Here is a 25,953-nt window from a genome sequence, read left to right on the forward strand (position 1 = left end):
GGGTCCACCAATGACGAAATTCTCCATCTCCATTTAAAGCCTCTCATGAGGGAGGAATAACTTCAGAAGGAGACAAAAGACTCACAGAGTTTTTATTGAAAGACGATATAGGACCATCTTTTGAGTTTTGGCACCTACTAGGTAATCTAGTGACTCTTATCTTATTTCTGTGACGGTCAACTTTAGTCTCTCTGCAAGAGTGGTAGTGCCAGTCCCAATACTCACCCTTCAGATCAATTGTGAGTGGAGCTGTTATGCCTTCCGTAGCCCTGTTGGACTAAAAAAGCATGTACCTTGGACTACTGTCATAAGGCACTTACTGCCAACTACAGTAAGGCTGTGATTCTGGGTTCATGTGGAGACAGCTGACATAAATGTTTTGGCTCAACACCTGGGGCAGCAGTGCTATGGAGCTTACTTCACCACAGGTCAGTAGACTACCAGGCTTTGCAGGAGGGCTAGTCAAGCAGTGTGGCAGAGTAGTTGCTGTTTGACTTGGAAGAGGAGCACATCCTGTCCCTGGAGGATAGACTGCCATTGAGTGCCGCCGCTGAGGGTTATCTGCACTACAAGAAGAACAGCTGTCCTGAAAATGTGTAAAGGAAAAAGCATCATCAACCAGTCTTGCACGGGGAAAGGAGGAGAACATAGCTGCAACTGTGGTGAGTCTACTTTGCTCAGAGTTCCTCGAATTGTCCCTTCTGGAAGAGGGAGTTACCTTGAGCTAAATGTTCTTAACTTTTTGTGAAAATATGTAGATGTTTTTGAGATACCCAATGGTAAATTTACTGCTTGACTGCAGCTCGGCTCAGCCTACCCAGATATCCAGAAGCCATGAGCATGCTTCTGCATGAGAAAGCATCAAGTGGGATCAGGCACTTTATGGATTTGAGCATTTACAGTATTTGAGTTAAAATAATTCCTATTTGTATTGAGAAGATGCTTTTGCATGTGGTGGTTCTTGAAAGTCATAAGTGCATTTACCAGTTTCATGCTTGTTGTTCACTTTAATTTTTTTTCCACTGTGACTGGTAGGCCAGTATTATATTTGTATCTATGGGTGCAGTATTCAGCTGTATATGTGTTACAGTATTGTTTTCCATTTCTATTTGAAATATGAGTGTATATTTTAATTTAAGGTAGGAACATAATCTTCTCTCTGTACAGCCTTAAATGTAGCATTGACCCTATAATCCCTTCCCAGCTGACAATGGAGGAGAAACAGTGCACTAGCTGGTGACCTAGCACACAGTAAACTAAAATAGCACAGGTAAAATAGTTAAAGGAAGAGTTGCACCTTTGCTTACAGAGATTAAAGAATCACATGTTGCCTCAATTCCCTACACAATTCCCCTTTGCCCACCTGTAGAGACAATGCATGGGACCTATGTGGTGATAACCTCTTTGTTGGATTTATTGCAGAGTACCTTAAGTGCAGGGACCACCACCGAACTCATGAAGAGATTACAGATGATACAGAACACAGTGGCCAGACTCATCCTCAACCTGCCACCCAAATAGACCTGAACCACACATCTTAGGAACCTCCACTGTCTCCCCATCAAGAAAAGATGCCATTTCAAGATACTGGCACACGTCTATAAAGCTCTCAATGACCTAGGACCAGCATACATCAATCACCAAATTACCCTCCATTAACCGTCCGGAGACCTTCGCTCCCCTGCCCTCGCACAGACACTGCACGTCCACCGAAGCCATAGCGGAGACTGTTCCTTCTCCTACCTTGCAGCCAAGTCCTGGAACGGACTTCACCTCCACCTCAGGACATCACCCGCACTAGCAGAATTCAGGAAGAGTCTCAAGATACAGCTTTTTGACTGAGCCCTGTTACCTAGCTCCTGGATACCCTCACAGGTGATAAGTGATTGATTGATTGATAGGCTTTATTTCGATATAAAAATATCATAAAAGCAGTACAACAAGTATAAAACATAGCAATTGTAACAATCATTCCTATTTACACAAAAGGCGAGAACAAGGAAAAAATGTTAAAACAGTTAAAACAGAATTAAATTGACAATGAAAGCCTTCTTGCACGAATCAACCATGACCACTTTAAAAATTTTGACACAGCACAAACAGTCAAGGTGGACGTGTCAGACATTAAGATGCGTAACGCCACTTTATGTTGACGGGTGCCTAAGACTCCACATAAAGGTTTAAGCCAACGCCTCCTGGGTGCCCAGTAGTCCGAACATTCAAAAAGAATGTGGGCTACTGACTCTATGCGTGTGGGACAGCGGGCGCAGAAGGGGGAGAACTGGTTAGAGGATTTCCAACGGGCAACAAATTCACCTACTGGTAAAGTCCCCACTCTGAACTTAAAATACAGGGCACGGTCGAAAGGGATGGAAATCATATCTAAGTAAGGTTCATATACCACCACGTCTTTGATCCTCACAAAGGCTACAGTGGAGTTGCAATGACTTGGATCTGAGAGTAGTTTGGAAGAGACCCAATTCCAATACAGTTTCTTAATCATAGCTTTTGGTGGTGCAGTTCTCGATGCCCATGCATCACCAAGCCCTAACTCCAATAGTAGCCATTTTACATCCCTCAACCATTTAATTCTAGACCAGCCTTCCATGGCCATTACCTCTGATAACGCTTCTGCATAGGAGGCTAATTCGGGCACCCGCCACAACCGAGCCCACAGAAGCAGGGGGCGGAGTTGCGCATGGTCCTTGATCGATTTGCAGCCTAAATCAAGTAGCACTGGAACAGTAGGAGTAGGAGTCGGGAGAGCCATTAGATCTTTCAAAAATGTGGTCTCTGATTTTGCAAGTACATCTAGGTTGCAGGTGCCCCACAGCTCCACCCCGTATAAAGCAGCACTAACCCCTCTAGCTTTGTAAATCTCCACTACTGGGGCTATAGGTTTGCTTGTGGAGGAGCGTTGTTCCTTAAGTAGTACTCCACCCACCCTTTTGTGACCGAGGAGTATTTTTTGGATTTGGGAGTTCCAACTAAATGAATCATTAAGGCGGATACCCACATAATAAAACTCGGATACCCTCTCTAATGGAACAGAATTCAAGTTCGGAGGTCGCCCAAGTTTTTTGGGGGGATTCATAACCAAATACTTGGTTTTGTCTGTGTTTATTACCAATCCCCTCAGTGAGCAAAAATCCTGAAAACTGTTCAGGAGGATCTGAAGACCCATGGGGACTTTGAAATAAGGAGGGTGTCATCTGCAAAAAGCAGTGTAGGAATCCGTTTGCCCGCCAGGGAGGGTGCATCGGAAGGGTTTCATAACAAATGCTCAACCACTCCGTTCACATAAAGAGAGAACAGAGTGGGGGCTAGCACACATCCCTGACAGACACCCCTTCCCACTGGAATCCTTTCAGTCTTTTCGCCTTTTGTGCCTCAACGCACCTGCGCAAAATTACCAGCGTGTAGCTTCACAAGGAGGGATAGAATATACGGAGGCATCTCCAGTTCTGACAAAACCCTCCACAACTACTCCCTTGGTACCAGGTCAAAGGCAGTCTTTAGGTCTATAAAGGCCAAATAAAGACTGCCTTTGCCCAGCACCACCACCTTCCAATACAAGAGGGCCAGTCTGAAGGTCTGTTCAATAGTCCCAGTTCCAGAGCGAAATCCAGCTTGGAGGTCCGAAAGGATCTTGTTGTCGTCCACCCACTGGAGGACCCTTCCCAAAATCGCCTTCCCGTACACTTTTTGGGCTGAGTCGATGAGACTTATAGGCCTGTAGTTGGCACGGTTGTCCCGACACCCCTTTTTGAATATCGGGACAACCTCCGCCCCCTTCCATGATTCTGGTACAGGCGCGCCTTCAGTAATGGCGTTGAGCAATGATGAGACCAGCTTCCCCCACTCCTTGGGGTTAGCCCGTAACAAGTCGCCCGGTATCCCATCAGGCCCTTCTGCTTTTAGAGGCACCAATGATTTAATTACACTTTCCACCTCGCTGGTAGTGAAAGGAACACCCTCAAAAACCCCTATAGGGTTAGCCATAGAGAAGGTGGGATTAGAAACCACCGCAATAGGGGTATAGAGGGAGGAGAAATGGTCGAACCAGTTCTGGGCAGGAATGTTACACGTCAGCAAGGTGCTATCTGGCCTATCCCTAGTTCTAATAAGGTTCCAGAAGCTTCTGGCATCCCTGCCCGTACTTGCTTCCATGAGATCCGCCCAGAACCTGTCCTCCCACTCTCTCTTTGCTACAAAAGTGGTCTTAGAGTACTCTTTCCTAGCCAATCTAATTGCAGCCTGGGATTTACTTTTAACAGCACTGATCAGGGCATTTTTCATCCCCCTACATTTTTTAGTATACCAACCCGGCGGTTTAGGCAGCTTCCTACTCTTGCCAGTGCGTGGAGGCTTGTTTGGGAGGATGAAATGATCACTCAAAGCCTTGGTTGTGTCACAAAAAAGCGCTGTGACTTCCCCGGACTGAGGGGTCGTCCCATACAATTTAGACTGAGATGTATCTAGAAGTGCCCTGATAGCTAGCATTTTCTCATCATCTAAGGTAAGCTTGCTCCATTTCAAGCGTCTGCCACAGTTGGAAGGGTGTACTTCCTGGGAGGTAAGCGCTGAAAGAGATGTAAGAGCCCCCTGGTTCCCACTCCATAAAGGGCGAAATGCAAGAGAGAGTAGATTGTGGTCACTCTCAACTGAGGGGAGAACCTCCATATCCTGTAAGAAAGTCCACAGTTTTACGTCAAGGAGAATGTAATCAATCCTGGACGTATGGTTTGCCCTGTTGTAAGTGTGGGCTCCAGAAGGATCTGACATCGTCCTTCCGTTAACAGCCCTAAGACAAAATTCCATATTCAGGGAGTTAATTTGGATCACCACTTAAGACCATCTCCTGATAGGAGGTATAGTTAAGGCTGGAATCCCTCTCCTAGTGTCTTCATCGGCAGTTCCCAAAGTGTCCTCCAGCCCAAGGGGCTCAAACGTGCAATTTAGGTCCCCTGCGACCATGACATGAGAACTGATGGGACGCTGCCTAAGCAGAGACTCCAGCGCTGATACTATAGGTGAATGCGAACCTCCCTTCGTGCCCCTGGCATAGATATTATAGATGTCCAAAATCAGCCCTCTCCTCGGTCCCCTAATTGATATACTCAGTAGATCTGGTGAATTTGACACATGCTGAGTAACTTGACAACCAAGTGAAATGGCAACCCATATTAGGAGACCTCCTGAGGTACGGCCCTTCCCCGAAAGGGGGGGCACTGCCGGTACAAAAAAGGATGAATAGCCTACCTTGTGACAAGGCTCCCTACTCCAAGTTTTTGGGAAAATGCAAATAGAGTAGCCTTCCACAAGGGTGTTCCAATTGGGTAGAGCCAACTTCCTCAGAATACCCGCAACGTTCCAGCTGAGAATCCTTAGGTCAGAATCCGCCACAGCAGGCTCGTCGCGGGATTCTGGGCTAGATACTCCCTCCCTCTCGGTGGGTGTCCAAAGTGCACTATCTCCTTGTTGGATCCCAACAGCCCGGATAAGATCCTGAATTGGGGGGCTGAATACAACAGGTGTTAGTGGCGGGCTAGCATTACCAGAGCCTGAAACATAAGGCACCGACACAAAACCCGGACTCGGGGGTAAGGGAACCACCCCAGGGGTGTCGTTTCAATATCCTGGCTTCCTCCCGTAAGGTCCAGACCATGCTACTGACTGAAGAGGCAGAGGGATGAGGTGATTCTCGGGAGGGATAAAGTTGTATTTCCATCTTCCTCCCAGGTGGGTGCCGCATAAATTGCCTACAGGTCTCGGGTAGAAGTAGGTCAAATCTACTACCCCAATGCCCGCACCACCAGTCCCCACATGTTGGTTACAAATTATTTGGGCAGCCCTAACATCCTTGAAGTTAACCACCACACAGTCACCCTCAAAATGCTTATGGCCGTACCCTACCCACCCTACCCTTCTAACACCAAGGATCAAACCATCAACATCCCAAGGGAGGGGTCTATTTGTCCTTAGCCAATGCATAGTTTTGTTTTTTAGCATTAGGTAGGATTCTTGCTGATCAGCCTTCAGCGGTGGTACATTGGTTAGAATGGCGACATAGGGCTGACAGTCTGGTGGTAAGTCCATGGGCGGTACTCTAGGGGCCTCTTTAGGAGGGAGCACAACAGGCTGGGCACCAGGTGGAGGAATGGAGCTAATTCTCCTAGGTTGTACTTTCTCAAAACTTTTGCTGGTGCCAGAGTTTCTGGAATTGGCATGGCCATTTTTGCCAGGAACCTCCGGACGCACAAGCTTTTTAACAGGAACGCTAATGGCCTTTGTGGTGTTTAAATGGACTGTGGCACTTGTTGGGCTCATTGAGGCCAACCCAGAGATCCGAGTGCCCCCGTTAGAGGTCACATCGGGTACAGCATGTGCATTTACTGCTACTACCCCTTTGGCCATTCCAGTTTCAATAAGTAGAACATGTGGGGATATTGGGGTCGTCTGAGCAACAGACTCCCCCCTGGGTCAGCTTCCCTAATTCTAGAGTGTAGCTTAATGAGAGATTTTATGGAATAGAAGTTGTCCAGGGTTGCCTGCTCAAACTTGTCCAACCGCTTTGCCAGTCCTTTAACTCTCTCTAGGACCGGGATCAACAAAGATTTCAGCATTTTCTCTATTGAGGCAATCGAGGGGATCTCATGGGGTGGGGATTCGGCAGAGTCTATAGGCGGGTCATCACCAGGGTTTTTTGCTGTAGCACCAGGGTACGCACCCTCCATGACCCCCAGAAGGCTACTTATGAATCACACCCTCCCTGATACCAAGTCTCCTAATTTTCTTACAGGGTTTGGGACGACAGCTTTTATGCGGGCTAGAAATCCTTTTCCTTTTGGTAAGGACAGATCTATTCGCTACCGGAAATACCAGAACTGGTGGAGGGAGCGGAGCCCCATGACTAGGAGAAGTATTAGGAGGGAGCGTGGGGGCTGGGACATTACTAGGCTGCAAAACCAAGGCGTCATCTTCTATAAGTGGGGCTAAATCTGTCATGCTCTCCAGCCTGTCAGAACTGGCCCTAAGTGCAGCTACCCGTGGATGGTCTAAAGGAAGAGAAACATTCTGCACTGGATCAGGACCGGTTACACATGCTGAAGAAAAGGCTTGCGCCAAGGAGCCTGATCACAACCGCTTCTCTGGGGGGTTTTTAAGGAGTTCAATGGATAAACGGCGCTCAGCGCGTTTCTCTGCCAAGGCAATTTCCTTGTCTATCTCACGACTAGCCCTGACAAAATATTTATCTAAAGGACCAAGTTTAGAAACCCCTACAGTAGAGGGTAAGGAATTAGGAGTACACGTAGACATACTATAGTCAAGAGTAAGTAATAAGTAAGTGAGACTTTGACAGTATTGACCACTTCGTAGAGAGTCCCGAAAGTATAATGGACCTTGGCACTAACAGTTAATGAAGTCGAATAAAAGACGACTCACTGTGTCAAAGTCCAAGGAACAGGAGGAGGTCCTAGGCCAGATGTTAGAGGGTAGGCCCAGCCCAGCCTCCTGCAGCCCCTGACGGCCACAAACGGCCCGCCCTTTGCCCGGGCTTAGCCCCGCGCTTTGGCCCGCGCGCGTCCCGCGGTAGCGTAGTGTGTCAGACTTTTATGGGGAAGATAGGAGGAGCCGCGGGAAGAGGCAGCAGGTGCGCGTGATGAAAGAGCAGCACTGACCTGTGGGCCTCGCAGTCCCGGCCCCCCGAGTCCAGCAACACTTTGGTGGCAGCAAGGAAAACGCTATTCACAGGGTCCCAATGAGGCAAACAGGTACAGATCCCTCGATGGCAGCACAATGCGACTACGAGAGGCTCCCGCGGAGCGGGGGCCGCGAGTCGTCTTTTAAGGGCAGCAGGCAGGTAGCAGGCACAGCAGGGAGGAGCCGCGGGAAGAGGCAGCAGGTGCGCATGATGAAAGAGCCGTGCTGACCTGTGGGCCTCGCAGTCCCGGCCCCCCGAGTCCAGCAACACTTTGGTGGCAGCAAGGAAAACTCTATTCACAGGGTCCCAATGAGGCAAACAGGTACAGATCCCTCGATGGCAGCACAATGCGACTACGAGTGGCACCCCGATAAGTAGCAAGATACAAATCCTGTTTCATTCATTGAGTGAATGGCAATAAATGAGATAAGTACTTTTCCTGTAAGTAAATAAAATATCTCTTGTACTTATTCAGGAATATTATATTTACGGAATTACCTAACAAGGATGGCTGTCAATGATGTTGTCCACTCAATTTTGATTGAGATGCTTTAGTCCAATACTACAGAAAAGATCTATGCATGCAATATTACCCAAAATGCCTTGCTTATTCTTCCAGTTATGCAATATTTCCTAGGCGTTCTGTATTTTTTGTGAGTTACATTTTCACTTAATATTCAAGGGTTTTAAATCTTTGTTACTTGCTTAGTTTCCTCCAAAAATAATTTCTGTTCCTACTGAAAATGAAAGTAATAATGTAATGTCTGCTCATATTGTGTGTTTTTTGCTCTTAAAGAAAATGAATGTAAGAAAATGTCCTGAAGCCTAGGTGCCCATTGAAAAAAGTCGGAAAACATGTAGCCAAACTTGAAGACTACTCTCTGGTGTCTGCCATCTAGAGACTGGACATTTCAAAGGCTGGAAGTAAAAACCCGAAACTGCAATCCTCTCCTTTCGATCTCTCAAGGTGAAGAACCAAGAAAGAGCAGAGAAGGGGACATTTTTTATTTACCAACTCTGTTAGAAATGGGGAACTCTAGTTGGCAATGGTTTGCACATTTGTCCAAGTAGGGACCCTCGCTTCTAGTCAGGCTAAGGGAGTTACACCCTTAGACAACCAGTGCTCACCCCCTAGGTAGCTTGGCATATACAGGCAGGCTTATCTCAGAGGCAGTATATAAAGCCTTCGTGAACACTTACAGTAATACAGTGAAACCACTACAAATGGACACCACACCAGTTTAGAAAAATAGCAAATCTTTACCTAAACACAACAAGACCACAATGACAAAAATTCACCATACATATATTGAGATGTCACCAAAAATAGATTATGTACAAAAATAAAGCATGCAGCAACAAATAGCTCTACCTGGGGCTATTACAGATGGAAATCCTAAAATACGGCGCAGACCGCAAGGTGAGTGGCGTCAGGCCAGGATTCACCCGGACCCCAAAGAACAGTACCCTGTTAAATGAGAAAAACAAAGACGTGCACGGCATCGGGAGGTGATGCTTCATTGGTGCCGGGCGGCACCTGTTCCTAACGACCACAGAGGAGGTGAAACGTCGGTTTCCTTACTGCGATGCAGGGGAGGTGAGGTGTTGGTGCCGTACTGTTGCCAGAGAGGTGACGTCACATTGGCATAGAGGCATTGGTTTCTTACGACGATGTGGAGTTGATGGATTGGAGATGTCTCCCATGTCAGGTATCGGCTCCGCGATGATGAAGCACCGGCGTTAGTGAGGTCGGGGCTGCAGTGTGAGTTCTGCAGAGTGTGCCCTCGGCTCTGGTGTAGGCAACAGCCTTGGTGATGGTGTTAAAGATTGGTGCAGTGCTGCGTCGGCAGGCGCTGAGGCTACGGTGTAAGTCGGGGCAATGCATTATGTACTTCACGAGTGGTGCCCACGGCTTCGCTGCGCATCGAGGCATCGCTTGCCGGCGTTGGTGGTGCTTTTTCCCACTGTGGCAGCTGAAACAGCAGTCACAGGTGAGGAGGACAGGGGAAATAAAGTCTTTGTGTTTATGAGATGTCCGAACAGGAGGCAAGCTATACACCAAGCCCTTGGAGATCTTCTTCAAGCAGGATACACAGCACAGTTCAGTCTTTGTCCTCTCCTTGGCAGAAACAGCCACTGCAGGTCAACCCCACAAAGCACACAGTATAGGGGCAGTACTTCTCCTTCAGCTTTCCCAGCTTTACTCCTTGGCAGAGGTTCCTCCTAATTCCAGAAGTAATCTAAGGTTAGGTCTGGGCCCCAATGTGTATACCACATTTTCCATTGTTCTCTTGTGGCAGAGAGTCTCTTAGGTCAGTCCAAACCAGTTCTGTCCTCTCTGGTCCAGCTTCCTGGTAGTAGGGATTGACAGCCTTGTGGAGATTTTCTTGTACCTGAATAAGCAGACAGGGTCTATCCAGGTGCAAGGAAATCTACTTCTACTACTCTAAATGCAGCCCAGGTTTATTCAGCCCATCCCTGACTCATCCAGGGAAGGCAAGACACACCACAACCCCTCAAGTGGCTGTCTACAGTGAATGCACATCCCCAGCCCCTGTCATTCCAAAGCCAGTCAATTTACAACCCAGCAGAGGCACACAGGATGGGTAAGCAAGAAAATGCCTACTTTCTAAAAGTAAAAAAACATAATTTGAGAATGCACTCCTTCCTTTATGTAAGTTCATGAATTATAATTACGTCTTCAGAGTAATGCGTGCGATCAGATTGCTCTGATCCGTCCCGTTCACAGCTCATACTGAAAGTATACCTTAGGCCACTCTTCTCGTGTCCCATCTGTCACACTGCCTCATGGGTGAACATTTCCCCCATTTTTTTAAAACTCCTTTGAACATTTTTTATCCATTTTCATCCTTAGAAACCAATGATTATATTGAACCTTTTCAATCATCCAAACTTAAGAAATCACTCAGAAGACAGCACCATTTCAACTTCTGTCTTTATTCTTGACCGTTTCAAATGACTACTGCGTGCCCATCCAGGCTTTTCACAGCAACACGTGTAATCCAGAAATGAAGCGTGCATCAAAGTTGTCTCGTCTTTTTCTACCCAATGCATTTTGAACCTACAATAGTTCTTCTTCAGGGGTCTCTACAATAAATAAAAGACACTCAGCTAGCTGTTCACTGTCTACCTTTAGCAACTACTATACCATGTATGAACTAACCTGATTTCTCACTTAAACCCTTGGTACTCCCTTACCCACCACCCTAGAAACCTGTCTATCCAAATACCCAACAAAACTCCTTCCCGTTACGCCACCGCATTCCCCTTCACTCATAATTACTGTGCAACCCACCTCTTAATATTCAAACCCCTGCCCCTTCCTCAGCCTCCTTTGGTTTCCCTCATAATCGTTACTTGAATGTGCTGCCAACAAAACAACTACAACCACGTGTCAAACACCCAACCTCCTAAATTCAAGCCCATCTTTACTCTAACGATTCTTCCCATGAGACTCTAACCTATTTTCGATCTTAAACCTAATTCCCCGTTTTCCACTTTCCAAAACGGAACAATTATTTATGTACCTTATCAAGGCCTTAGCCATCACCTGATCTCCTCGTCCTCCTCTCCCCATATAATGGAAAATCGTTAATTCTCGCTGCTTTAGAATCCGCTGTTTTAAATCAAAGGTCTCACCAATCAAACTCAATACTTTTAACCCCGTGACTATATGCCCCACATTTGTGCAACATAATTCAAACAATGTTAATTGCAACTTCAAGTCCCATAATGAACTTCCCACAACTGTGCCGTGATTAAATCAAATATAAAACAAACCCCATGTTTCCCCCATTCCTCGACCCTTCCATCCCTAATGTAATCTGTTCAAAAACACTGGAATAGGAAAATACAAAATATAAAGATGCTGCTTTGAAAACGAATCATTTATACTAAATCATGCATAAATGTCATTACGTTCTCAAAACAGATACCAATACAAGGTCCATAGTTCCAAAAATAGAAACAAACACACAAAAATCTTGTAACCAAAAATAATAAATAAGGAAAAAACACGCAAAGATTAACTATCCGTAATCCAAATAACGGTTGCTCAAGTGTCATGAGTGCTGTTATGACTTCATTGAATCCACTCCGAAAACACGCTGTCTCCATAGTGATACAACTCTCTTTGTCTTAACTTGCCGATACGTTCTTCATTCGTAGGGTGCAAATTCCTTTGGGATGAAACATTGCGAAGCAAAAAAAACATAATTTGAGAATGCAATCCTTCCCTTATTTAAGTTCATGAATCAAAATTATGTCATCACAGTAATGCGTGCAATCAGATTGCTGTGATTCGTCCCGTTCACAGCTCATACTGAAAGTTTACCTTAGGCCACTCTTCTCGTGTCCCATCTGTCGCACTGCGTCATGGGTGAAAATTTCCCCCATTTTTTTTAAACTCCTTTGAACATATTTTATCCATTTTCATCCTTGGAAACCAATGCTTATACTGAATCTTTTCAATCATCCCAACCTATGAAATCACTCAGAAGACAGCACCATTTCAACTTCTGTCTTTATTCTTGACCTTTTCAAATGACTACTGCGTGCCCATCCAGGCTTGTCAAAGCAACACGTGTAATCCAGAAATGAAACGTGCATAAAAGTTGGCTTGTCTTTTCTACCCAATGCATTTCGAAGCTTCAATAGTTCTTCTTCAGGTGTCTCTACAATAAATAAAAGACACTTAGCTAGCTGTTCACTGTCTACCTTTAGCAAATACTATAAAATGTATACACTAACCTGATTTCTCACTTATACCCTTGCTACTCCCTTACCCACCACCCTAGAAACCTGTCTATCCAATTACCCAACAAAACTCCTTCCCATTACGCTACCGCCTTCCCTCATAATTACTGTGCAACCCACCTCCTAATATTCAAACCCCTGCCCCTTCCTCAACCTCCTTCGGTTTCCCTCATAATCGTTACTAGAATGTGCTGCCAACAAAACAACTACAACCACGTGTCAAACACACAACATCCCAAATTTAAGCCCACCTTTCCTCTAACTATTCTCCCTATGAGACTCTAACCTATTTGCGATTTTAAACCCACTTCCCTGTTTTCCACTTTCCAAAATGGAACAATTATGTACCTTATCAAGGGCTTAGCCATCAACCTGATCTTCTCGTTCTCCTCTCCCCAAATAATGGAAAATTATTCATTCTCACTGCTTTACACAGTGGATTCTTAATGTGAGGGCACTAAGATCTGACTGTCAGATCTTCCAGTGACCCGTACCAGAGCCATTGGATTATAAATACTTTTTCCCACTTGGCATAACAGGAGGTACCCCTATCTTGATAACAAATTAACCATTTTCCAGGGGGGAAGCAAGGGTGTAGGACCTTGGTAAATTATCTTGCTCTTCTTACACTCTATTGATTCAAAAACACATCGTGGACAAACCACTGTTTGACACCTGGGGTTAGATGGAAAAGAGTGGCAAATCATTCCGACAGTTCAAAATAGTCCCTCTGTTGTTCAGGGCTCAGGGAGGAGGGAATGTTTACACTGTCCACTACCCCATCATGTTTCTTAGCAGACAGGAGGTCATGGAGAAGCTAATTTCCTCTTCCATTGCATCACCTGTCGGTAGGGGCATGTTCACTTCAGACCCTCAAAGTGAGGTTTGAGGCAGTTCACTTGTAGGACCCACAAAGGGTTTCTGGGAGACTGCAAGTCACCTGATATGTGACTTCACTCTTGTGCTCCACAACCTCAAAAGGCCCAGTCAACTTGTCCTGGAAAGCACAAGGCTCTACTGGGGTCATGACTCATACTTTCTGATCAGCCTGAAACTCAATCAGAGTGGCATTCTGATCATACCAGCATTTCATCTCCTCCTGGCTGGCTTCTAGATTGACCTGAGCGAGTTGTCTGAAGCACTTAGTCTGGTTCGTAAAGGCCAGCATGTAGCTAAATACATCCTGGAGAGGTTTGCTGGGAGATTTCCCCTAGCCTTCTTTGACCAGACTCAAAGGTTCTCTTACAGGATGCCCATACAGGAGTTCAAAGGGACGGAACCCTAAGGACTTCTGTGGTACTTCCTTGTAAGCAAACAGTAGGCATGGTAAGAGGGGGGAACATCCTTTACAATGCAACCGCTACAACGCGGTTGAGTTACGACGCAGCTTTAACAACGAAAGTCGTTACAACGACTTTCGCTGGAGGGCGCTCAAGGATAGGGGATAGTTTAATTTACTATCCAACACCTTCCCTACTATCCACGGGGACTGGTGTTGGAATAGTAAATTAAACTATTTACTATTAGTGCCCCCCAACGCAAGTTGTTGTAACGACTTGCGTTGTTAAAACTGCATCGTAAAGGGACGCGTTGTAACGGTACGCGTCGTACTGTCATACATCCGTAAGAGGACGTCCCACTTATGCCTCATGGGTTGTCCGAAGACCCTTAATCATGCCTTTGAGGGTCTGGTTGAATCTCTCAACCAGCCCATTACCTTGGGGGTTGTAAGGAGTGGTGAACTTACAGGTAATACCACACTCCTGCCACAACGTTGTCATATACTTAGAGATGAAGTTTGATTCCCGGACGGATACCCCCTCTGTGGGGAACCCCATATGTGAAAAGAAAGATCCCCATCAATGGGCGGCTCACCACAGGGGCCGTCACGGTCCTGAGAGGGATAACCTTGGGGTACTGAGTGGCATGGTCCACCAAGATCAGGATGTTCCCATGCCTTGCTTGGGGTCCAGTGGCCCCACAAGATCAAGAATGACCCTCTCGAAGGGGGTGCTGACTACAGAAAAAGGTTGGAGTGGAACCTTGCACTTCCTCCCACTTTTACCACTTGCCTGGCAAGTCTGGCAAGACCGACAATGGGTATCAGAATTCTTGCAGCTTTGGGGCCAATAGAAGGGTGTGACAAGCCTTGCAAAGGCCTTGTCCTGCCCCAAATGTCCTGCCAAAGATACATCATGAGCCAGGCCCAGTAGGAAGGCTCTGAAGCGATGGGGTACCACCAGCACACAGGCTGACCTAGTCCTAGCAACCTTAGGCTCGCTATACAAGAAACCATTCCCCCAGTAAATCCAGTGTGAGCCACGCTGATCACCAACTGCCTGGTTTGCAGCCTGTCACCTCACTCCCACAAGAGAAGGGCATTCCTGCTGCTCCTTGCAGAATTCCTCCCTAGTGGAACCCCCTTCCAGCTGCCAATGGGTCAGCTCTGGCAGGTCCCCTAGTTAGGCCACTTGCTCCACTGTAGGCTCCAGGGCATCCCCCTCAAGGTCTGCCTCCTCCGGGTTCCCATGACCCCTGCCTCTTCTCTTTTTGGCAGGCACTGGGCTACTGTTTTGGGCTCCAGGTCCTCTTGATCACTCTTGATCACTTCACCGGCTATCATTGACCGAGTAGTCACACATGCCCACTCAGGCAGACCCACATTTTCCAGATGAGACCTGTGTTCCACCTTCTCCCAAGGGGAACTTTCCAGGTCATTACCAAGCAGACAATCAACAGCCATGGCTGGTCTCACAACTACATTCAAGGTACCTGAGACCCCCCACTCATTCAAAGGGAGCCTGTACCACTTTACAGAGAATTACTGGGTGAAGAACATTGGGGATCTCCTGCTCTTCAGAGATCGGACATCACCGACAACTGACAGCTGTCACACTGGCTCCAGTGTCTCTCAGAGCCTCCACCCTATGGCTATTAATGGTCACCCACTGCCCTATTTCTCATTGTTTGTGGGCAGGCGGGTCCTTGGGTCCATCTTGCAGTCTCCAAGTGAGACAAGAGTAAATTCTGCTGACTCCCACCCACCCTGTGGGTCCAACTCCTCCCTCAGCGCTACACTAGTCAACCCACGGGGCGGTGCACCAGTAGGGGCAGGGGTGGACTTGGGACACTTAGGATCCCCAATGAAGTGACCTACCTGATCACAAGCAAACCATTTGCAGAGATCCTTCTCTGCAGACTTTCCTGAGAAAACCATGGTTTCTTACCATTGGGGGGCTGGTAGGCTTTCCCTTGGGAACTAGATTGGGCCCTTTCTGGAACTCCTTCTGTTTACCCTTGTCCCCCCCACTCTTTTGCTGGGGACCCGGCCCACCCTTGGCTGAGTCTCCCACATATCCATTTTTGCCTGCCTGGGTTCAGTGCTGGCGTAGCTCTGGAAAACAATTAGCAGACAAGTGCTCCCATGCCCTCAAATCATAAAGCCCCTGAAAATCCTTTACCTGGCCACCCTTCACCCAACTATCAAGTGCCCTGCAAAAGGAAGCAACATACTCAACCCAAGTGTGTGATTCAAATTTCTTACAGGCCCTGCACTTCTGTCTATACAGTTCTGGGGTCGACTCATACCTTCTGATCAAGGCCTCCTTCATAGGAGTGTAACTCATTTTATCCTCCTCAGGTAAAACTAGCACAGTGTCCCTCCTTTCTGTAGTGAAGCGGCTCCAGAACCCCGCTCCCAAGACTCTCTCTGGGACTCACTGCTAGGGGATGTATGACATTACAACGCATGCTTTTACCACGCATGCCTTTACATCGCAGTTTTTACAACGCATGCTGTTACAACGCATAGCGCTTAGGGGTGCTGGATAGTGAATAGTTTAATTTAATATTCCAACTCCAGTCCCAGTGGATAGTAGGGAAGGTGTTGGATAGTAAATTAAATATATTCCCTATCCTAGAGCGCCCCCAGCGCAATGCGTTGTAATGACATGTGATGTAATAGTTGCGTCGTAAAGGCACTGCGTGGTAAAAGTTGCGTTGTAAAGGATGTTTCCCACTGCTACCTCATACCCTTTAAACCACTGAGCAATGTCATCACCTATCACAAAATCTTTGATCACCTCTTTGGGAATACGCACCCTTCCTTCCCCATGCACAGAGGGCAAGCTGCCATCATTGGGACTGGACTCCCCATGCTTTGCTTTAAAGCCCACCTCCCTCAAACCTCCCTAACGCTCTAAGAGCATCTTCTCTTCCTCCATTGCAAGCTTCCGCCCCTATAATTCCAATCTTTTCTCCTCCGTGTTGCTCTCTTTCACCAGCCTGAGATTGGTAAACGCCAATCGATTCACTCTCCCTCCATTCAGGAACAATAGCTCATTCTGTTCCCCATCTAAATCCTCTGCCTCCACCGTAGGATCCTCACATCCTCAATATGCCCACTGGCATTCCTTTATTCCAACCAGACCCTCAGAGCCTTTTGGTATTCCTCCTTTCTAGTGAGGCCTCTTCCTGACATTTTAAATTTCTTTCAGATTGATTTTAATTGTGACACAGTGTAGGTCTCCACCCTATCATCTTCACAGATTGATTGATGCAATTTATGCTGGTTTTGTCATGATGGAAAATGGAAGTTGAGAAGTGGTAGAAAAATTCCCAAAATAGAAATATTCACCAAATAGTATGTGGTTGTGTAATGGTCTGCACTATATTAGTAGTGTTCACTAATCACTTAATGATAGGCACAAATGCAAGTCCTAATCCTCACCACTGACTACCAGTGTTAGAAATAGGGGGTCTCTAGTTGGCAATGGTTTGCAACTTTGTCCAAGTAGTACCCTTGCTTCTAGTCAGGGTAAGGGAGTTACGCCCTTAGACAACCCCTGCTCACCCCATTGGTAGCTTGGCACGAGCAGGCAGGCTTATCTCAGAGGCAGTATGTAAAGCATTTGTGCACAAATAGAGTAATACAGTGAAATCACTACACATAGACACCACCCCAGTTTAGAAAAATAGGAAATCTTTATCTAAACACAACAAGACCAAAACAGCAAAATTCCACCATACATATATTGAGATATCACCAAAAAAAAGATCATTCACAAAAATAAAGCATGTAGCAACAAATAGCACCACCTGGGGCTATTACAACATCGTGATAGATGAAAATCCCAAAGTACAGTGTTGAACGCGAGGTGTGTGGCATCAGGCAAAGAATCACTCAGACCCCAAAGAACAGTACCTTGGCTAACAAGGAAAAGAAAGATGGTGCACGGCGTCGGGGAGGTGATGCTTTGTTGATGCCAAGTGGCGTTGGTTCCTTGCAACCACTGGGAAGGTGAGGCATAGGTTCCTTACTGCGATGCAGTTGAGGTGAGGCATTGGTTCCTTAAGGTTGCCGGCAAGGTCACATTGTGGTGGCGACGAGGTGTCCGTTCCTTATGACCATGCAGGGTCGTTGGATTCGGGAGGTCAACCACATCAGGTATCGGCTCCGCAATGATGAAGCACCGGCATAGGTGAGGTAGGTGCTGTGGTGTGAGTCAGGGCAGTGCGCCGTGAGCGTCATGAGCAGTGCCTTTGGTTCCAGTGCTGGCAGCGGCCTCGGTGAAGGTGTTAGAGTCGTTACAGTGTGGCGGCGGCAGGCGGCGGGGCTACAGTGTAAGTTGGGGCAATGCATTGTGCACGTCATGAACGGTGCCCATGGCTTCGATGCACGTCGCAGGATTGCTCTCCAGCTTCGGTGTTGCTATTTCTCTCTGTGGCAGATGAAACAGCAGTTCCATTTGCAGAATGTCAGGGGTATTGAAGTCTTTGTGTTCCTGAGACTTCAGAACAAGCTCTACACCAAGCCTTTGGAGATCTTCTTCAAGTAAGATACACAGCACAGTTCAGTCTTTGTCCACTCCTTGGCAGAAACAGCGACTGCAGTCTAACTTCACGCAGGACACAGCACAGGGGCAGTAATTCTCCTTCAGCTTTCCCGGCTTTTCTCCTTGGCAGAGGTTCCTCTTGAGTCCAGAATGTAAGGGGTTATTCATAGAGCGCACTGTGACCAAAGATGGTATCCTGGCGCTAAAACCACTATGTAAGGAAACAGTAGATCGAAAAGCTAAGAAGCGGGGAAATAACCAGGTCTTCAGTGCCTTCCAGAATTTTTGTAAATCAGATTGAGATCGTAAGGAAGCTGGAAGTTTATTCCATGTCCAGGCTGCATTGACAGTAAAGGTGCGTCCTCCTTGTCTGACTTTTTGGTATCTGAGTTCTTGGACATAGTTGCCAGTAGTAGATTGGAGGTTTCTGCAAGGGGTATATTTTTTTAGTTTGTATTGGAGGGGTTTGGTCCTTTGTTTTGTAGTGCAATACAGACAGATTTAAAAATTATTCTCTGTTTGATAGGCAGCCAGTGAAGCTCCTTCAAGGCTTCTATAGCAGATGAATATCGAGGCCTGCTCAATGTAAGCTTAGCAGTGATGGTCTGAATATGTTCTAGCATTTTTAACAAGTAGTTAGGGGCTCTTAGCAACAGGGCATTGCAGTAGTCCAGGCTACTTAGTATTACCCCTCTGGAAATCAGTGATCTGGCTGATAGATCAAGCAGGGGATATAGCATCCTGAGGGCCCGGATCAAAGCAAAACAGGTCCTAGTAAGTCAGTTCTCTTGGCTTTCCAGGGATAACCCTTGGTCAATGATCACACCTAAGTTTCGTACCGCTACAGGGTTGCCCAGTGGCTTTTCCATGGGTAGCGGCCAGAAGATCAATGATAAGGATACCGGAATGTTGTTGAAGGGGCAGCAGAGTAGTTCAGTTTTATTTCCATTCATTTTGAGTGAATTTGTATTCATCCAATCAAAGATGTCAAGAATGCATGCTTGGAAATTACCAGTGGTATCCATCTGATTATTGTTCAGTGACATAATTAATTGAGTATCATCTGCATAGTTGATTAACTTAATATTGTAAGTTTTTATAAGTGAGATCAGGGGTTTGATGTAAATGTTAAGTAGGATAAGGCTGAGGGAAGAGCCCTGGGGGACAACATGTGTTGTCTTTCCTAATTTGGATAGAAAGAGGGGAAGAGATACAGTCTGATATTGAGTGGACAGATATGATTTTAGCCAGTTAAACATTGGTCCCCCCACGCCCACTGCCATGAGTCTGGACATGAGAGTGTGGTGGTCCACCACGTGAAATGCAGCCGATAAATCTAAGAAGACAAGAAGAACCGATTGCCCATTGTCAATAGTCCTTTGTAGTTCATCAGTAGCACAGATAAGGGCGGTCTTGGTTCAGTGACCAGGACGGAATCCAAATTGCTCTTCCTCAAGCCATGCAGAATCCTCAAGCCATGCAGAATCCTCTAGCAGCCGGTTGAAGCTGAACTCGGACAAAACGGAGGTCCTCATCTTCGGACCCACCCCCTCAGCCTGCGACAACTCCTGGTGGCCGACCACACTGGGAGCAGCACCAACACCCACCGACCATGCACGCAACCTAGGATTCATCCTCGACTCCTCCCTCTCCATGTCGAACGCTGTCTCCTCCTCCTGCTACAACACCCTCCGCATGCTCCGCAGGATATACCAAGTGATCCCGACCGAAACAAGAAGAACGGTGACACAGGCCCTCATCTGCAGCAGACTAGACTACGGCAACGCACTCTATGCAGGAATCCCAACCAAACACCTACAACGACTACAACGCATCCAAAACGCCTCCGCCCGACTGATCGTCAACGTCCCGCGCCGCAGCCACATCACCCCCCGCCAGGGATCACCTTCAAGCTCCTCACCCACGCACACAAAGCACTCCACAATGCCAGACCAGCCTACCTGAACAGCAGACTCAGCTCCTACACCCCCACCCGCAAGCTCCGCTCCGCTGGCCTCGCCATCGCCGCTGTCCCCCGCATCCAACAAATGACCTCTGGTGGCAGATCCTTCTCCTACGTTGTCGCCAAGACCTGGAACACCCTCCCTACCCACCTACGGCAAACCCAAGACCTTCTCGCCTTCAGAAGAGCCCTACGGCAGACCCAAGACCTTCTCGCCTTCAGAAGAGCCCTCAAGGCCTGGCCCTTCAAGCAGTAGCGACACACCCCCCTCCCCTCAGTGCCTTGAGACCCTCAAGGGTGAGTAGCGCGCTTTACAAGTACTTTGATTGATTGATTGATTGATTGATAGATGGTGCGTCAATAGTGAGCTTATATGGCGGTCTAAGATTTTTATTGGAAAAGTGAGAAGGGAAATACGTCTAAAATTGACTAGATCGGCGGGGTCAGAGAGAGCTTTCTCAGGCAATGAATTGACTATGGCTCTGGCAGAAGTAACCTGAAGTTCTGGTGTCTGGGCCCCAATATTTATACCACATTTTCCATTGTTCTCTTGGGGCGGAGAGTCTCTTAGTTCAGTCCAAACCAGTTCTTTCCCCTCTGGTCCAGCTTCCTGGCAGGAGTTGGAGATAGCATTGTGAAAGTTCGACAGGGCCTATTTAGATGCAAGGAAATCTCCTCCCACTACTCTAAATACAGCCCAGGTCTATTCAGACCAGCCCTGACTCATCCAGGAAAGACAGGACACACCTCAACCTCCCCAGTGGCTGTCTACAGACAATGCACATCCCCAGCCCCTGTCACTCCAAAGCCAGACAGTCAATCCACAACCCAGCAGAGGCACACAGCATGGTTAAGCAAGAAAATGCCTACTTTCAACCTCTCAAACACATAATTTAAAAGCCATCTTTATTAAAATATCTGTGATTAAAGTCTGAGTTCAGAGAACCCAAACTCCATTTCTCTATCTTGTCCCAATGGGAAGTTACAAAATATTACCCATCCTATTGTATGGTACAGATTGCCTTTCAATAATGAAAAACAAAATACACTGTATTTCACCATCAGGACATGTCCTACCTTTCACATACACTGTACCCTGCCCATGGGGGCACCTTGGGCCTAATTGAGCGGTGTCTTACATGTAAAAAAAGGGAGGGATAGGGCTTGGCAAGTGAGTGTACTTGCCAGTCTGACATTTTCAGTTTCAAACTGCACACAGACACTGCAGAGGCTGGTATGAGAACCATCTGCAAAGCTGCTTGTGTGGGTGGCACAATCAGTGCAGCAGGCCCACTAGCAGCATTTGATTTACCGGCCCTGGGCACACACAGTGCACTGTACTAGGGAATTACCAGTAAATCAAATAAGCCAACCATGGAAGCACCAATTCATAAACACAATTTACATAGGGAGCACTTGCCCTTTGGCACTGATCAGCATTGGCAAAGGACCCAAAGCATCTAGACCAGCAATAAAGAAATCCAGCACACAGAAAAAATACGGGAGGCAGAGGCAACACGATAGTGGAAACCGCTCCATGAATGCCAGGTCTAACAGGCTCCCAAGATGGCAGCCATGAATCTCAGCTCTCATGGGAGCTGCCACATTCACATCCCTTACCATCAGGAAAAGTGTTATTACTCTTCTTAAGGCAAGGAAGACTTCTAAAAGAAAGTTAACACTATGGATTGTAATGTAAGTGAGAGAAATGAGAACGAATATAGAAAATCTGCGTACTCATTTTGCTAGAATTGCACTTTAGAATGCTTTAAAATGCTGCAGAAAAATGTATGTTAGAAAATGACTAGCAGGAAAAAGTATATACACACAATGTTTAGAATTTTAGTAACAACATGTGAAAAAGATTAATTAAACCACATGTAGGATTAAGAATCTTCTTACAATGTCCATAAATTAATGCGCGTTTCAAAGGTTTTGCACCAGGCAACCATTTCTTAACATGTATATTAACAAGGCTCAAAAGTCTTTTCACTTGAATCTTGCTCACAGTTATATGAATATGAAAATTTGTAAAACTGTTTAGCATTATCGACATCTTTTAGAAATATGCTGACTATAACATCGTGTTCATCCAGCTCCTCACCCCATGTTAGATCTTTTATTAGAATACAAGGAAATTATTAAAACTGCTAATGTTAAAAGATGACTTAGCCACTGTTATGAATGAATGCTGCTTCTGAATAACATTTGAAGTTTCTTCTATATGGCTGACTAGCCATTGCTCACACATCAAGCTCATAGTGCATACTTTAGCTTAGGTAAAACGGTTCTCAAGAGAACCTTCCCTTCTCTAACAAATGTGGTAACAATTATATTGATCATGGTGACAAGAGTACAGACGGTGGGAATCAGAAGAAGAACTGACAACACCACCTTGTGAACTACTCTCATTGGATATCGGAAGAAGCCTAAAAAATTGTTACAGAAGTATGAACCCATATTGATGAGTGTTCCTGGCTAGTTAGGAGAGGCACACTTTTCCATATTCACATCCTCTTACACTTTAATCTACCCATTTGGCAGGGCACATCCTGGACGGGGTGTTCTCCAACGACCCCAGGCTTACCTCTGGCCCTCCCGTACCATTGGTTTGGTCTGATCACTTGGCCGTGCCCTTAGAGCTGATTCTCTCTCTAGGACCCCGGACTTCCCAGGTCTCTGCCAACAGAATCCCTAAGAGATGCCTTAGGAATATTACTAATGAGGCACTTGCCCCCCTAATAGGATCCGTGACCAATCTGGCTTCTAGAGATGCTGGTGCGCTGCACATGAGCTCGCCACTTCCCTCGCGAGAGCTGTTGATATTTTAGCCCCTGCTTCTCTTCGCTACTCAGCAAGGGCTAAACCCTCTGCCCCATGGTTCACAGAGTCCTTGAGACTCTTGAGGCAGAAGTGTAGGAGGCAGGAGAGGAAATGGCGGAAATCCTGGAAACCGATTGATAGAGATTGCCACAAACGGTTACTGGGAGAGTATAAGGCCACGATCATCAAGGAAAAACAGGAGTTTTTCTCAAAACGTACCATGTCCCTTTCCTCACCTAGGGAGCTTTTTAAGATTGTTGATTCTCTGTGCTCCTTACAGGAACCTGACCCAGTCGTAGGTTCGCAAGATCTCTGCGACAGGATCTCTGACTTCTTCCACTTTAAAATTGTGGATATTTACACTATGCTGGAAGAACAGAGAAAGACTCTTGACGATAATTCTAGTCTTATCCAAGATAGTATAGAGCCCTGGTCTAGAGATTCGGATAAGACCCTTACGGTCTTTCCCCTCCTTACCTTAGAAGACCTTGACTCCTTGCTGAACAAAACGAAGTCGGGCTCTCCTCTGGACCCCTGCCCTTTAAAGATTCTGAGGGACTGTAAAGATACCTTGTTACCACCATTATTGGAGGTGATGAATGGCGCTATCCTTCAGGGTTCCTTTCCGGCAGCCTGGAAAAAGGCGATTGTTAAGCCCCTTCTTAAAAAGTCTACTCTGGACCCAGAAAATCTTAAAAACTTTAGGCCTATCTCCCTGCTCCCGGCCCCTGCTAAGATGCTGGAATTTCACCTTAATTCGCATCTCACCACTTTTCTTGATTCCTCTGGCTACCTGGACCAGTCCCAACATGGGTTCAGGAAATCACACAGTACGGAATCAGCTTTAACTGTGGTGATGAATAATATCCGAACTAAGGTTGATCAAGGACAGTCCACCTTGCTAGTCCTTTTAGATCTGACGGCAGCATTTGACACCCTGTCTCCCTCGACTTTAACAACTCGTCTGAGGGAGGTAGGGTTGCAGGGTTCAGCGCTGAGTTTGCTATCTTCCTTCTTAGAACTCAGGGAGCAGAGGGTGAAGCTTGGAGAGTTTTTCTCCCCTGCTAAACCGTTGCAATGTGGGGTTCCTCAAGGGTCGGCGTTAAGTCCGACCCTGTTTAATATCTATGTGGCCCCACTTGCTAGGTTAGTTAAATCGCAGGGGATGGAGGTTGTATCATACGTAGATGATACACAGATTATGGTGTCCCTGACACACTCGGTCAGCACCACTGCATCCAGCTTTAGGAACTGCATGCAAGTAGTTGCAGAATGGATGATTCGAAATTCCCTAAAGCTGAATGGTGATAAAACCGAGGTGCTGATCTTTGGTAAGGACCAGGATGTCTGGTCCAATGAGTGGTGGCCCTCCTCTTTGGGAGCTTGTCCTACACCATCGCCGTCTGCCAGGAATCTTGGTGTCCATTTTGACACCTCGCTGACTATGACCCTTCAGGTAAATCGAACTGTGGCTACCTGTTGGGGGGTCATCAGGATTCTGAGGAGAATTGTCCACTATCTCTCCCCTCAGGCACGTAAGCAGACTGTAGTCGCGTTGGTGTCTTCCCGATTAGATTACTGCAACGCCCTGTATGCAGACATCAATAAGGGCAATATTCAACGCCTTCAGAGCGTGCAGAACGCTGCGGCGAGATTTGTGTTGGACGCCCCCAAGTCTTTCTCGGCTACTCTAGCCAGGAAGAAGCTCCATTGGCTCCCGATCCAGCAAAGAATTGTGTTTAAAATTCTATGTCTGGTTTTTGGAGCGCTTCTGGCTGGACCTTCAGATGCCTTAGGTTCTCTGCTAATTCCCTACTCCCCTAGCAGGAGCCTTCGTTCCTCTAACATGAATTTGCTGTGCATTCCGCGTAGTAAGAAAGTCAGATGGGGCGGCAGGGCCTCTGCCACCGTGGCCCCCCCGTTTGTGGAATACTCTCCCCTCCGACATAAAGTTACAACCCTCGTTGTCTCTTTTTAGAAAAACATTAAAAACGTGGTGCTTCATTAAGGCTTATCAATAGGCTTGCTATGTGGATTTTCTTTGGGTTAGGCGCCTTGACGCCCTTTGGGCTAAGTAGCGCATTACAAGTCGGATTTCATTCATTCACACTTACTACCCGTATCTAGCTTTTCATTGACTTTTCCGGTGGTCCTGCTGCTGGCTCTTTCTGTGCCCTGAGACTCTTCTTTATGGAGAGGTGATTTTCTCTAGCTATATCCCTGAAGTGATGATCTTTGGATTATTAGTGATCAATGCTACTGTAAGGGTCGTATTTATATTTACAGTTGGTACTGCAGCTGTAGGGAATTCGGCTGAGTTTCCAGAACTACTCCTTTATGAGAAGTTCATTTCTTACTCGCCCTTCTTCAGAGGGACTCTTCATGGGTTCTTTTTAGAATTGACAAAGAATTGAGAAGGACTTGCACAGCTTAGTAAATTCAAATGCTGGCAGTTGTTATGGTCTGTGGCGTGCTCCCATAGATGAACGCTGTCTGGACCATCCAGCGTAAATAACAGAAGACTACTACAAGGCTTCCCCAAGTTGGAGGGAAGCTCCCCGGTGCACAGCGCTGAAGTGACTGAAAAGTCTATAGATTTATGCAAAGTTCATCACAAAGTAAAGTCGTCAAGCTTAGAAAGTTCCACGTTTTTAATCAAGCTCATTGGTTTCATGAGAGATTCATGATTATAAGGTATATAATTTCACGATGATGTATCAACATGCGTCATCCAAAATAAACGATCCCAATGCATTTCGGGCTGGAAAACAGCCCTTCTTCAGGGTAATGCTCTACGAAATAAAGAAAGCAATCTGTCACTGGACAGTTCGTGAGAAAACCATAAAGCGCGG

This window comes from Lissotriton helveticus, chromosome 5_1, assembly GCF_964261635.1.
Source record: "Lissotriton helveticus chromosome 5_1, aLisHel1.1, whole genome shotgun sequence".
NCBI classification, from domain to species: Eukaryota; Metazoa; Chordata; class Amphibia; order Caudata; family Salamandridae; genus Lissotriton; species Lissotriton helveticus.